The following is a 13800-nucleotide window of genomic DNA, read 5'->3' as shown; positions in this document are numbered from 1 at the left end:
AAGAATAAGCCTATCTGACTTCTAAGTGGAAGGAGAAGTAGGCCAACTGGAATTAGGTGCAATAGGAGCATAGTAAAAATGACAAAACTTAGACAAATGTTGTTAAATAGATCAAAACCCAGGACAAAAACAGCAGCTGTTCTGAGAAGGATGATTTGGAATATAAGCTACAGATGCCGTATGGAGGAGAAAGCAATAGTGCCTACAACTGCAATGCCTACAGCAGCAGCTATTTCTCATTTCCTTTCCTCTTCACCCCATTAGCAGCAGCAGCAGGAGTAATATCTTTCAGGAACTTACTATCATACAATGAAGAAATAATTTTACTTCTAGTATTCTGTATATGGGACTCCAGTGGCAACTGACAAATAATCTCAAATGGTGAATAATATTGATGGTTTCTTCCTGTGTGGTTAAAGTCATCTCAGTTTATTTGGAAGTCTTTCAATCAAAACTTTGCTTGAGGTTGTAGCTCTATTTCTACAAGTACAGTACAGGCAGACCAAGAAATCAAAAGTAGAAGGGAAATTAACTGAGTAGAGCAGGTGTATTAGGGGCATTATTAAAAGGGAAAAATAGTGGTATGTCCCCTTTGGAATGTAGCTACAAACTCTCCCCAAAGTCTTCTCTTGACTGAACAGTCTCAATTCTTTCAGCCTGTCTTCAAAAGAGGTGCTCCAGCCCTCTAACTGTCTTTGTGGCTCTCCTCCAGCAGGTCCATGTCTTATGCTGGAAGCTCCAGAGCTGGGTGCAGTCAAAGTGAGGTCTCACTAGAGCAGAGTGGCAGAATCACCTCTCTCAACCTGCTGGCTGTGCTTCTTTGCACTCCAGGATGCAATTTACTTGTTTATTATATTTACTAAATATAGTAATTGGTCTTTTAAGAGAATTTACATGACCCTGTGAACTATGATGCACTCTCAAATTTTGACCAAAAGAGTGATAAAATCTCCCCTGTGAATGTCTTAACAAATTATAACAGCATGTTTACTTCTGGTTTCCCCCAAACCAACAGTTTTAATATATTAAAATACCTGATATGTATATATGTATTATACATATATGTAATACAGGATACCATATATTAGATACTTTCTGTAATGCATGCAAAATATATGCATGTATACAAATGTGTACTGAAATGTCATATAGACAATTCTCCTCCTCTCAGATGCAAAAATGAGTTATCAGTCTGTGGTAAACATAAGAGGAATAAATGAAAAGGCAAGGATAAGGGAGGAAGCTGAGATGTGATATTCTGTAGGATTAGGAGGTCCCCTTTGTCTTTGAGGTTAACTGTTTTCACACCTGCCTGCAAATCATTCAGGTTAATCCAGAGCTTCAATTCCTAACAAACTCAGAGATGATAACTTGCAGCTGTTCTTTTAGATGTGCAGGCCTTTGAAATGTGAAGAGCTTGAATGATTCTTGATTTGAAATTGGTAGGTGTTCAGAACAGTTATCCAATCATTAATTTGGATGACTCTGCCTTACTAGTACATAATAAATCACATGATGAAAAAGATGATCTTTTCCTTCTGAGCAGAGGGAGTGCAGTTTTATCTGTAATACTATTTGTGTGATTGTAGCAAGGTTTCTGGGAAGAATTAGCAATTAGATTCTATTTTTTTTCTTCCTTTTCTGTTCAACTAATAAACAACACTTTCAATTTTTCTGAATTTCAAATTTTATGCTAATTTTTTCTTAAACTGATCTATTTTTGTTGCTAAATAATTATCTCACTTTTTGAAGTCTTGTCACTGCATACTTTTGAAAACCACTTCCTAAGAATCAGGCTTGTAAGGGGTTTTCCTCCTCCTCTTCACATTTTTGGGTGGTAAAAGCAGTTTTCTACTCATAAAGAATGAATGTGCCAAAACTCTTGTCAATTTTTCTGACAGATGTGTGTTTTTCCCCATTGAGAGGTTTTTATTTATCCATCCATTTCTTGATTCCTTCCATAGAGATCAAGCTGATTCATCACTTACCACCAGTCCTGGCTCACTGGTGACTGGAAGCTGGCCAATATGATACCCATCCACAGGGCCAGATGGAGGAACCTGGAAACTCCAGGCCTGTCAGACCTCAGTGCCAGGCAAGATTATGGAGCAGATCATCTTGAGTGCAATCAACACAGCACCTGCAGGATGGTCAAGGAATCAGACATAGCCAACATGGTTTTAGGAGGGACAGGTCCTGCCTGACCAACCTGATCTTTTTATGACTAGGTAACCTGCCTGGTGGGTGTGGGGCAGGCTGTGGATGTAGTCTACCTGGTCTTTGACACTCCCTCGTAATGAACTCCTGACCGAGCTGTCAGCCCAGGGCTTGGACAGCAGCACTCTGAGCTGGGTCAGCTGGAGGGCAGAGCCCAGAGACTGGTGGTGAATTGTGCCACTTCCACTTGGCTGTCCCTCTTGTTACAATCTGAACTTCAAGTCCCATGACACTCTTGATTGCAAGCATCACTTGGACTGATGGCACATCTGTTGGGGACTTGCACTTGATGACTATAGTATAGATTTCAAGAGTTTTGTTTCAAACCAACACTAATCAGGATCATAGACTGAATGTCTATTAACATTTGGAGCATACTTGTGGAGCACATCTTCCTATTTGTTTTTGTCTGAAAGGAATTGAGTTTACTTCTAGACCTCTTCACAGACACAGTATGTGGGTGATATGTATCAAATACTCACTTGCTCTGGTAAAATGCTTAAGTGGATGGACTCACTCCAATACAGTCTTCCTTCCTCTTGCTTCACACTGTGCAATAGTATGCATATAGGATCTGTCTCTCCAGTATGGAAATGCTTTAACTTTCCCCAACTTTACAGGGAAATGAGCAAGACAGTGAATTATTTAGCACAAGGGAGAGGTCTTGATTTCTTTTCTGAAAAACTGCCACACTGTTTTTAATCTTCTAAAACTCCACAGCCTGAAGTTGACACTAACATAAGCAAATTCAGTCCAGATGGTTGAGTTTGGTGAAACTAATGACAGATGAACTCATGTAATCCTGGAATGCTGAGCTGTCTCACAGACATGCCAGTGTCTCTGCTGGCTAAAATAGCAGGGGAATGTGATAATAAAACTGCTGTTTCTAAAGAGAAGATTGACAATAAATATATTCCACTAATGAACTAAACCTGGAGTTGAGTTTAGGTATTGGCTCTCCTAGTACATGCTGTGTAATTCCATTTTGTGACCTTTGGCATGTTTACCTGATGCATGTAGACAGTCCTTGGGTGCTGCTTGTGTTGTAGCCACAGTGTTAGTATTTGTAAGAAGTGAAGTGCCATGGCATGAGTGTTTTGCACTGTGGTGGCTCAGTGATATCTTCACTGGCTTTTATTTCAAGCCCGCGTTCATGATGTGTGTGTCTTCATGTTGCTTGTCTGCTTTGTGGAAAGTCTTTAAGACAAGTGATCTTTCACCATTGTGCATGTGCAGTGTCCATACACTGTGTTGTATGTTGTCCATACTGAGGTTGTTTCAGGTATGACTAATTGAAAAATAGCAACTGCGACCTCTGAGAAATCATAAGCTTATCATTCACAATGGAGTAGACTTAGTTCTAGGCAATATTGATGTATCTCTTTTTTTCAACAGCACAAAGGACTTAGGAACAGGACTGGAAATGTCAACATTGTGAAAAATAGCTGAGTGGATATTGGAAATAAAAGTGATTCTTCAGGCCACCTTGTTTTAGTGGGTTCTTTGGATCAGGAATCAATGCACATACCACAGGTGCCATCAGGCATGGCTTTGTTTCATTTTAAAGAGGCTAGATAAAACCATGTAAGGCACAAGCAGAGAGTAAAGTCAAACTAACTCACCCTAGCCATGCAATGAGGAACACAGCAGTACCAGAGATAGCTAAGTGGTGGAGCTGTCTCCCAGCCAGGCAGATGTCTGTGCAAGACCAGGTCTTGTTGGTAGGACTGGAGAAGTGGTGCTCACTGCTATTGGCAGTATCTGGCTTAACTGGGGTCAGCATCGTGTGATGTAAGGCCAAGATGTCCCAGGAGGCTGGGCTTTGGGGTGAAAGTTCCTCCACAGTAAACAATCATGTTACATAACCTACATGCCCTATTGCTTGTGTGTGCGCCCCACTCAGGAGTCGTGGCACCCCCTGCCCAGCAGCTGCCTTTATCCTCTTCATCTTTCTTCAGGTCCATTTGTCCTCTACAAGGCAGTTGGAGGGCATTTGAGCTGTTTAGAGAGTACTTGCAGTTGGTGAACTAATCAACATGTTCCTAGCACTTCTTAGTTTATAAAACAAAGAACTTGCAGGTGCTTGTTTTTCGTTGCTTCACCTTCTCCTATCAGGCAAGTGGGTGCTTCTGATCAAGCACAAAATAACCCATTCCTGTCATACACCTGGCCTGAGGTACAGTAGTGAGTTGAAGGGGACAGTGCTGCCATAATTGAGAACTTCTAGTTCAGTAAATGAAATGGATCTCATCCTGCAGACCAACATCCTTCACAAATACTACCATGTGTAAAACATTTAGGAGAAAGGTTCTAAAACAAAGAAAAATTGTAGTGCCTTAGAATGCTGTGCCTCCTGGTGGTGTGAATGTTGTTATACTGCAGTGCAGTACAAAATGCACTGACAAGGAGGTGAGGTACTCAGCATTTCCACTGGAAGACCCAGAGGCTGTATCTATACAGGAACAAGGACTTAAAAGGAAAGGTATTTGCTAATTAAGCCTGTGTCCATTTTGAAACACTGATTAGTACAATAAATCTACCCCTATGCTTTGAGGCTGTGGGGATTTGGGTTTTTTTGATGATGAAAGGTCTAACAATAGAAAAATAAATATACCAAAGGCTTTTCAGAATACATATTTTTGGGAAGTGAAAATGTTTTAATGAACAGCAAAGTGTGTTGTGTTTGAAGAATATACATCTAATCATCCTTCATATGAATGTATAAATGCAGATAGATTTGCACATTTGCATTTCTCTAGTCTCTTCTGCATGGGGACTTCAGTGCTTCACTGTAGTTTGACAATAAAGCATGAATGTGAGCAGAAGCTTTATTTTTAATGGGTATACATGAGCAATGCCTGGGGATATCTTGCAGTAAATCATGACACACTCCCACCCCCTCAAAGGAAGACAACCAGTTCAGTTCTATGTCAGCCATAACACAATTAGCCTAAATTCTGCCTAGCATTTGATCTAACTTGTCACATGAGCAACAGCAGTTGAGATACTTTACATACAAACTATCAGGGAAGAAATCAGCAGAATGCTGTGTCACCAGCAAATTGCTTTCTTCATCTCCTAAAATGTGATTGACCAAAACCTATTTCTTGTAATAAATAAAATGCACTTTGAGGTAAGGAACCTAAACCAAAGACTGCTCATATCTTTGGTTTTCAACATTATTCTAGCTCCTTTAAGGAAATATTGCTCATCTTCAGTGTTATAGGTCAGCTTTTAAATAGAAGATACCATTTTCAGTAAGCTCTGTCAATACCACTCCAGAAGGAATGAAGTTAGGCCCTTTGGAATGCAGCTTTAAAATGCAAAACCAGAACCCTTTTTAAGAAAGGTAGTTAGTCCTCTCTTCAGCTTGATTCCCTTCAGCAGTGCTTCCACTGAACTCTTCTTCTTTTCTTAACTGTACATTTACTCTCCAGAAGCAGGGTAGACAAAAATCAACACAAATGTATTGTGATTTTGTTTGTATTGTCAGGAAAGGATAATGGACACACAAAGGCCATCTCTGACACTCAAGTTTTACATCCAAGTTTATAGTTGTGGGCTTTTTTTTACTGTAACTCTGAAATGAAGCTCTGGCTTTGAATTCTGAGCACAATTAGTTTACATGTTACATTGCCATAATCAAAATACTTCTTCATCTGTGAAATTCACCTTTTATACAAGTAGGTTTTAAATCTAGTTTGTGTATCTCTGGGACAACATATGGTTATTTATTATGGAAGATATTTGTCTTGTAATTAAAGTTTTTAGGAGCTACTGTCATTTTTCACAGATTTGCAAGAAGAAAACAAAGCAAAACAAACCTACTTTAATTTAGAGACTGGAGGGGGTGCTCAGTGCCATGGTTTAGTTGATTAGATAGTGTTGGATGATTGGTTGGACTCAATGATCTCAAAAGTCTCTTCCAAACTGGTGAATTCTATCCTGTTCTAATGTTACTGTACATCTTGGACATGCCCAGAACGTTACAGAACAGTGATGACAATTTGCTACATCTACCTACTTTCCAATTTCTAACAGCTGTATGTGTTAGTAATGTTAGAATGCTTGCTTCCCTTAATCAGGGACTTAACACCATGACACTCATAGGTTGGTAACTATAGGCTGTCCTTGGTAGCCCAACTATTCTAATTAACATACTGTAGCAAAATTTTGACTTCAGATTGTTAGTCTTCTATTTTACACTGATGAGTCCATAAGGAACTTGAAAAATAATGGTTTTGAAAAGCTAAGGATTGTCACAGGCTCCCTGTAATTTCTTATTCGACTTGTGGTGAAACTGGAACTGAGGAGGTAGATGTCTTCCCTGAGGTCCAGCAGTGCTGATCTCTTAATCAGCAACATATACCTAGAAACAGCAGAGCAGTGGAAGAGGTGAGATATTTGGAGTACAGAGTGAACTGTGGAAACAAGTAGTGCCTTTAAAAATGGTTGAAAAACACACAACATGGTGCAAGAACTGCAACTTCTCAGACTCTACTTGCTCTTGTCTTCATTGCCTTGAGACTCAAGCTGAAGAAGTTCTAATGCTCAAAGTAAAAGAGATGACCTATGCTCATACAGTATATGTTTTGTTTATTAGTTAGTACAAGTTTGTTCAATGTATTAACACTGGACAAACTCAGAGGAATTAGTGACCTATGGCCCATTTTCCCTTACAGCCCGAGTGACAGCTTCTATATGTCAGCTATTGCAACTGTTTTAATGGAAGACTAATACATGGGTGTTAAATGTGACTAATCTAATGACTTCAAGGAAGCTGAAAATTTTTACAGCTTAAGAATCTGAACTGGTAGGAGGAAATATTGAGCTGTTGGCTAACTCTTAAGTCAGTCCAGGGGATGTGGAAAGGCACATGATGGGTTCTGCATAGAATCAATGGATTTCTGGAGCTGATTTGCAGCCTTTAAACATTAGAGCTTCACTGGATTTTACTTTCAATTTCTTTTGTCTTTTCTTCCCTTTATTTTTTCAAGTGTTTAATAAGCATCATTCAGAAATACAGTGTGAAAAATGGAGTTTTTCTCCCTCTTGATCTCTTTTTTCACATGAAAGTAAGTATTGTGATCCCCCCCCCCCAAGGGAATCTACCAAAGCGTTTGGAAAATGTGTGAAGTTCTATAAAACTCTGAAAGAATGTAAGTGCAGAGAATAACATGTATTCAGCAGAGAAGAGGCTCTAATGCTAAAAGCTGCCTAATGCTCTCTATTTTTATCTGTGATATTTCAGTTTGAAACACACCTGCAGACTCAGCATAAACACACTGATGTTTGCAAAGAGTGAAACAATGTGAAGGCTTGAGTCTACATTAATTGCTCTTAAAAAAGGAAAACAGGGAGGGGGTTATTTAATTCATTGTATCCCCCTAAATCATAGTTTGTTGACTTACAGGGACAAAACTTTCAGATCACAGATTTTTTTAACCAAAGAGTTTAAGACAAGAGTTTCAAGACCATTACTTGATAGCAATGTCAAATGAATTCATGAATGTGGCAATTTTGCTTTCACAGTTTCTCTATTTGTTGAAACACTGAGACACATATCATAGATTAAAGTTTAAAAGCACCTTTGGAAACATTTTATATTGCAGAGAGGCTCAGTAATAATATTTTCATTTTCTTTGTTGCATTGCCTTCAAATTTTAAGAATTAATTTGAGGGGATACTAGCATTGTAAAACTTGTATGGATCACAAGAGAGAACATTTTCTCTGCTTAAAAATACAGGGTACTAGGCCTAGTTGATACATGGTGTGGTAATAAACAAAGTAAGAATATATATATATAGTTACAGGACTAGCTTACAGCTTAGTGATTACTATGTTTACTTTGGTTACTTTGTTTATGCACTCATGAATCAAGGCAAACATACTTTATTCTGGGTTCATCCTTAATGTACTGCCAGGCTATGAAGTAATTCTCTCACATAAGAATTTTTTCCCACTGGCATTTAGCATTTGAGGAACTTGGAGTTTTTTTTCTTGGTCTATGTTGAATTTGTTAAACTTATGGAAGAATTTGGTGTAAGTGACTAACTCTTGTCTCTCTTGATGTGAATCAACAAAGATAAAACCACCTTTGCTCCTCGCCCAGATGGCAGCTGCCCAGGGAGGTGATGGTCAAAAGACCCTGTGGAATGTCCAACAAAAAGATCAGATTGCTGTGAACGACCTGCCTGATGTGTCTGCTCTGTCTACTGACACCACTCCTGGCAGTTGCATATACATTAATGTGACTGGAGTGTGGGCCAGAGGGATCTGCAATTGACTGAATACGACACTGAGCCCTAGCAGCTCAGACAGATAGAAACAGAGAGAGAGAAAAAGACAGAGAGAAAAAGACATTGCCATGCAGCCTGGAACCAGCAGACCAGGAAAAAAGTTGTCATTTCCTTTTATTAGGCTATTTTTAGAATAAACCAAAGCAGGTTGGAAGAGACCTTCAAGATCATCGCGTCCAGCCCATCAACCAATCCAACCCACCTAAACAACTAACACATGGCACCCTTTCTCTGTGCCCTAAGTTTCGCCTGCTGTAAGAAGAAAAGATGAATTCATGGAGAAGAGAAAGGACTTGTTTACTGAAGACACCACATGTTGGAGGCTGCTCAGAGAAGGACTTGGACTTAAACTTTGGGATCACTCCCTCCCCTCCTCCAGGAAGGACAGGAGAAAACCAACAAGGATGACAAGCCAAAGGGGCCACATGCTTCCTCAGACCTCCTCCATCCAAATAATCCTTTCTTCCTCTTTCTCCCTTTCTCTATTTTTCCTCTCTCTCTCTGTCCCTTCTTCTGTTCCATCCACTTTATTCTGCTAATAAATAACCTCACTTGATATTTGACCTCATTTGTGCCTTCAATTTTACAACAGGGGAATGTTTTAAACATAACTGAGTCTCCCTCTCTCTCTCTTTCTAGACTGAGACACTTGGCTAAAATGTTCATTTATCCTTTTTGTCTTAAATGATAGTATTTAGCTAAGACATTAAATATGTTCTTTGGGCAGGGATATCACTTGTTTAGAGCTAGTATCCTTGTTAATGCCTGACACTATTAAACATAGGGAGAGTTATAACTGGTAATGAAAACATCAGGTGCATGATATGAGCCAGTCATGTCATACTTCACAAAATCTAGTTACAAACATTGCTATTGATAATTGATGTTTTCTTTGTTAAGTGAAAGACTTAGACTAGTCTGTCTGCCTTAAAAATGAGTTTATACTCTCAGAGAGATTGTTTCTTTTTACTCCCTTTTCAACAAGGAGTACAGTCTGAAATGTGTGGAAAAGTAAAGACCAGTGAGCAAACTCTCACATCATGAAAGAAGTTATTTCCTTGTTAAAGCTTCCACCCAGGGATTTACTGTGCTGAAGTTATGCATTTTAGCTTATGACATTTAATGGATTTATCCCAAATTTTATGAGTATAAGGAAAGTCCCATGTTACAGATGCTTTAGTATAGCAAATTAATGCACATCATAATGTCAGAGAGGTTTGCTTGCTCCAGTTCTGGACAAGATTTTGGGTTGCCAGTTGCTTTTCCCATGTCTGTGTCAAACTCATTCCTAGTGTTCTTGGACAGATAACTTGTCAAATAATATTGAGCTTGGGTTTGTTTCTGAGTTCATTATTTAACTGCACATTTTCTGGTTTTTATATATGTACCACAGATGTTTCCTTAATGTTTAATACTTTTTTGTTCTCTCAGCTCACCTGACTCTTTCCATGCAGTTTCTTTTGAAGCAGAACTATTTATGTATTTATAAATTGGAAGGGGGGTGGGGGGTGGGGGATCATCACTATTTATGCATGATATTCATGCCCCCATTTTCCACATTTGGAGATTATATTCATTGGTAAGGGTATGACATATGTTCTGTAAATGAAATTCAATCTGTCAGCTATGTCCCAATACTAATTTTCATGAACTTTCATATGTTACTAAACTCTGTAAGTCTTTTACTTATTGAAAACTTTGTTAATATTGAATGCCATTTTTTCCAATTGCCAGATCTAAACCTTGACCTGGCATGTTTAATAGAGACTAGTTGAGGATTAGTGGTTTCCTGACAGCAGCTGGTACTTGTTCTCCTGATTGCTACTTTTGACATGCATTTGAGTCCCCCCATTAGGTTGCCTATATCAGTTTATAGGCAGAATAGAATAGAATAGAATACAATACCAGATTGGAAAAGACCTTTGAGATCTTTGAGTCCAATCTATCATCCAACACTATTTAATCAACTAAACCAATGCACCAAGCTCCCCATCCAGTCTCTTCCTAAACTCCTCCAGTGATGGTGACTCCACCACCTTCCTGGGCAGCACATTCCAATGGCCAATCTCCCTTTCTGTGAAGAGCTTCTTCCTACCATCCAGCCTAAACCTCCCTTGGCACAGCCATAGGTGCTCTACATGGCTATTCAAAAGAGCATTGTCTTCAGTTCAATCTCTATGAGAAATAGATTTTATTATTGCAGATCAGACTCATTCCAAGTGAAACAAAATGGTAAGAATCAATATTAGCACTATTAAAAGGTAATCAAATTATCATTCCCTAACAGTTATCAGGCAGCTTGTGTGAGACATCATATTCTATGCGTACTTAGAATAGAGAATTCGATTGGTAATTTAAAATTGCCATCAATCTTCTCTACCAGTTGTTGGATACTGTCATCATTTTTAAGAACACTTGCAGTGTGTAGGTGTGGATTTTCTTCTGAAGTGATTTATTCCAAGTACTTAATAGGGTCATTTTTGTCAAATGACTGAGCTTGCAGTATGCTCACTGTACTGTGGCACCATGGCACCAAGCGCCCCATCCAGACTCTTCTTAAACACTTCCAGGGATGGTGACTCCACCACCTCCCGGGCAGCACATTCCAGTGGCCAATCTCTCTTTCTATGAAGAACTTCTTCCTAACATCCAGCCTAAACCTCCCCTGTGCAGCTTGAGACTGTAAATTCCACCTTCCCAGCCATCAAGACAAAGTACAGCAGTATGAAGGCTGCTGTGAGGAAAATTGACTCCATTTCAGCCAGACCCAGTGCAATATCTGCCTCTTATTCTCTATCATTTATGTTGTGCTCAGGTCCCATATAAATTAACACACAAGTGTGTGTGTGTGTATATATATATATATATGTACACACACCACATAGTGTGAGGTGTCCCTGTCCATGGCAGGGGGGTTGGAACTAGATCCTTGTGGTCTCTTCCAACCCTGACTGACACTATGATTCTATGTAGTTTAAGCTGTAAAGTGTTGCTGAGCATTAAATACAACACAACTTAAATGAATATATTCTCATTAGCTATTGTCCCCTGTCCTTTAGCAGGCAGATGAGTTGGAATGGCAAGCTTTTAGTAGTGGGTGGGGCTGCAGGGCTAGCTTTTGTGGAAAGCTGCTAGGAACTTGAGTCACGATCCGCTGCTTCAAGGTGGACTTGCTGATGGCCAAGGCTGAGCACATGGGTGATGACAGTAGTGCCTCTGTGAATAAAATACTTAAGAAGGGTGGAAAAGTTGCTGTGCAAGAGTAATTGTAGCCAGAGAGGGGAGTGAGAATACAAGAGAGCAACAACTCTGCAGACCTCAAAGTCAATGAAGTGGAGGGGGAAGAAGGTGCTTCATGGACCATAGCAGAGATTCCCCTGCAGCTTATGTTGAAGATGACAGTAAGGCAGTCTGTCCATCTGTAACCTGTGGAGGCTAATGGCCTAGTAGATATTCACCATCAAAGTGTGTAAGACTCCATGCTGGAGCAGGTGGACACCTTAAGGAGGCTGTGGCACTGTGGGAAATGAGCAGGCTCCTGACAGGACATGTGGGCTTGTGAAGAGGAGCCCACACTGCTCCTTCCAGGTTTGCTGGAAGGATTTGTGACCCTGTGGAGGATCCACACTGAAGCTGTCTGTTCCTGAAAGGCTATACCCTGTGGAAGGGACGCACTCTGGAACAGTTTGTGAAGAGAGAACCTGTGGGCAGGACTTGAGTTGGAGAAGTTAATGGAGGGTTAAGTCCTGTGGGAGGAACACCATGCTAGAGTGGAAGAAGAGTGTGAGGAGTTCCTCATCAGGAGGAAAGGGTTGCAGAGTCATTGTTTGGGATGGTGGCAGAAGAGAGAGAAAATGGTGAGTAAAGCTGAGCCTGGAAGAGAGGGATGAGAGGGGATGATGTTTTATGGTTTGGTTTGTTTCTCATTATGCTACTCTGATTTGCTTGGTAATAAGCCAAACTCATTTTCCCAAGCCGAATCTGTTTTGCCTGTGATGGTGATTGCTGAGTGATCTCCCTGTCCTTACCTTGGCTCGTGAGCCTTTAGTTATTTGTTCTGTTCCCTGTCCAGTTGAGGAAGGGAGTGACAACATGGCTTTAGTAGGCACCTGGCATCCAGCCAGATGTACCTTTTCTTTTCCTTCCCTTATTTTGTTATCCTCCATATACCTTTTTTTTTTCCATCTATCAGATAAAGGTCAAAGAGTGTAACACTGCTCCAGGAGATGCTGAAGGTAACAAAGACTCAAGAGTATTCATAGAACAGTAGGATTTGTAAGGGACCCCTGGAGATCTGCTCTGACGTGTGCTTTGGAAGCACGGTATTAAAATGTCATGATTTAAATAATGGATGGTTATACATTATAAACAGAGGCCAAGTTGGTATTTGTGCTCAGGCTGTACAGGTCAGATGAAACTCCCTTCTTTTCCTGATAACTGCACTTCTAAGTTTTCTCTAATTTTTTTACAGACATCATTATGAAACTAGAAATCTCAAGCCCATCAGAGGTACTTTTGAAGTGTCTACATCTCCTAAGAGCTCAGACTCCATCCTGAACTTCCTGGAGCGTGGGTTAGGAGACACAAATTATGCACCAATTAGAAATAAATATGGAAGAATTTTCTTGTCTTTCAGTGGAATTTAATAAATACCTGCCTGTAGGCTTTGCTGAATCAAGGATTGGTTTGTTTTTTTTTAGGTTCTTTTTATTATCTCTCAAGAAAAATATAGCCCAAGCCTAGAGCACTGACCCTCTCTCACCCTTCACCGTGGTTATTAATTATCTTAGTGTTGAAATATTATACTCCTTTAGTAAAGGGGTTTGTATTTGAGGGGAAAATATGCAACAAAAGAAGAAAACTGATACTATAAAACTATTGTCAAGAAATAAGGAGAAAAGGCCAAGATATTTCTTTCTTTTCACAACTTTTGTTGTTTTTTTTCTTCATCCAGGCTTCTGTATTCTCTTTATCCACTTTTCCTGCTTCTTGTTTGCTTCTTGCAGATAAACCCTCATTAGCTTCAGTTCAACAAAATAAGTATATTCTATTAACAAATCTTTTCTATTGAGCAATTCTGTATTATTCCACTTTGCTGTTATCTCTTCCTTTTCCACTGACCCCTGTAATCAAAGCTCACTCTGGATGTTTTGGGTGTTAGTTTAGATTCTGTTCTGTCACTATTTTTTCTTACTGACCAGTAGGATACCTCACTTTTTCTCCAGAGGAATCAGCCACTACAAAATTGCAGTCAAAGTTTTTTTGAAATGGTTGAAATAAATT

The 13800-nt window shown here is 39.6% G+C and overlaps 1 long non-coding RNA gene across 1 annotated transcript in view; it reads right to left on the bottom strand.

The window, feature by feature from the left end:
- The window catches only part of LOC137444110 (uncharacterized), a 90056-nt gene that overhangs the window by 908 nt on the left and 75348 nt on the right, over nt 1-13800 (bottom strand). Inside the window, exon 2 of the long non-coding RNA XR_010988085.1 lies at nt 1989-2140. This is a non-coding gene — a long non-coding RNA (uncharacterized lncRNA). The remainder of the gene's footprint in view (nt 1-1988; nt 2141-13800) is intronic.

The sequence above is a fragment of the Melanerpes formicivorus genome, unplaced genomic scaffold, assembly GCF_026170545.1.
Source record: "Melanerpes formicivorus ecotype bairdi unplaced genomic scaffold, bMelFor1.0.p_v2 SCAF_11, whole genome shotgun sequence".
Lineage (NCBI taxonomy): Eukaryota > Metazoa > Chordata > Aves > Piciformes > Picidae > Melanerpes > Melanerpes formicivorus.
The sequence above is the reverse complement of the archived record's forward strand: the minus strand, read 5'-3'. Positions and strand labels throughout refer to the sequence as shown.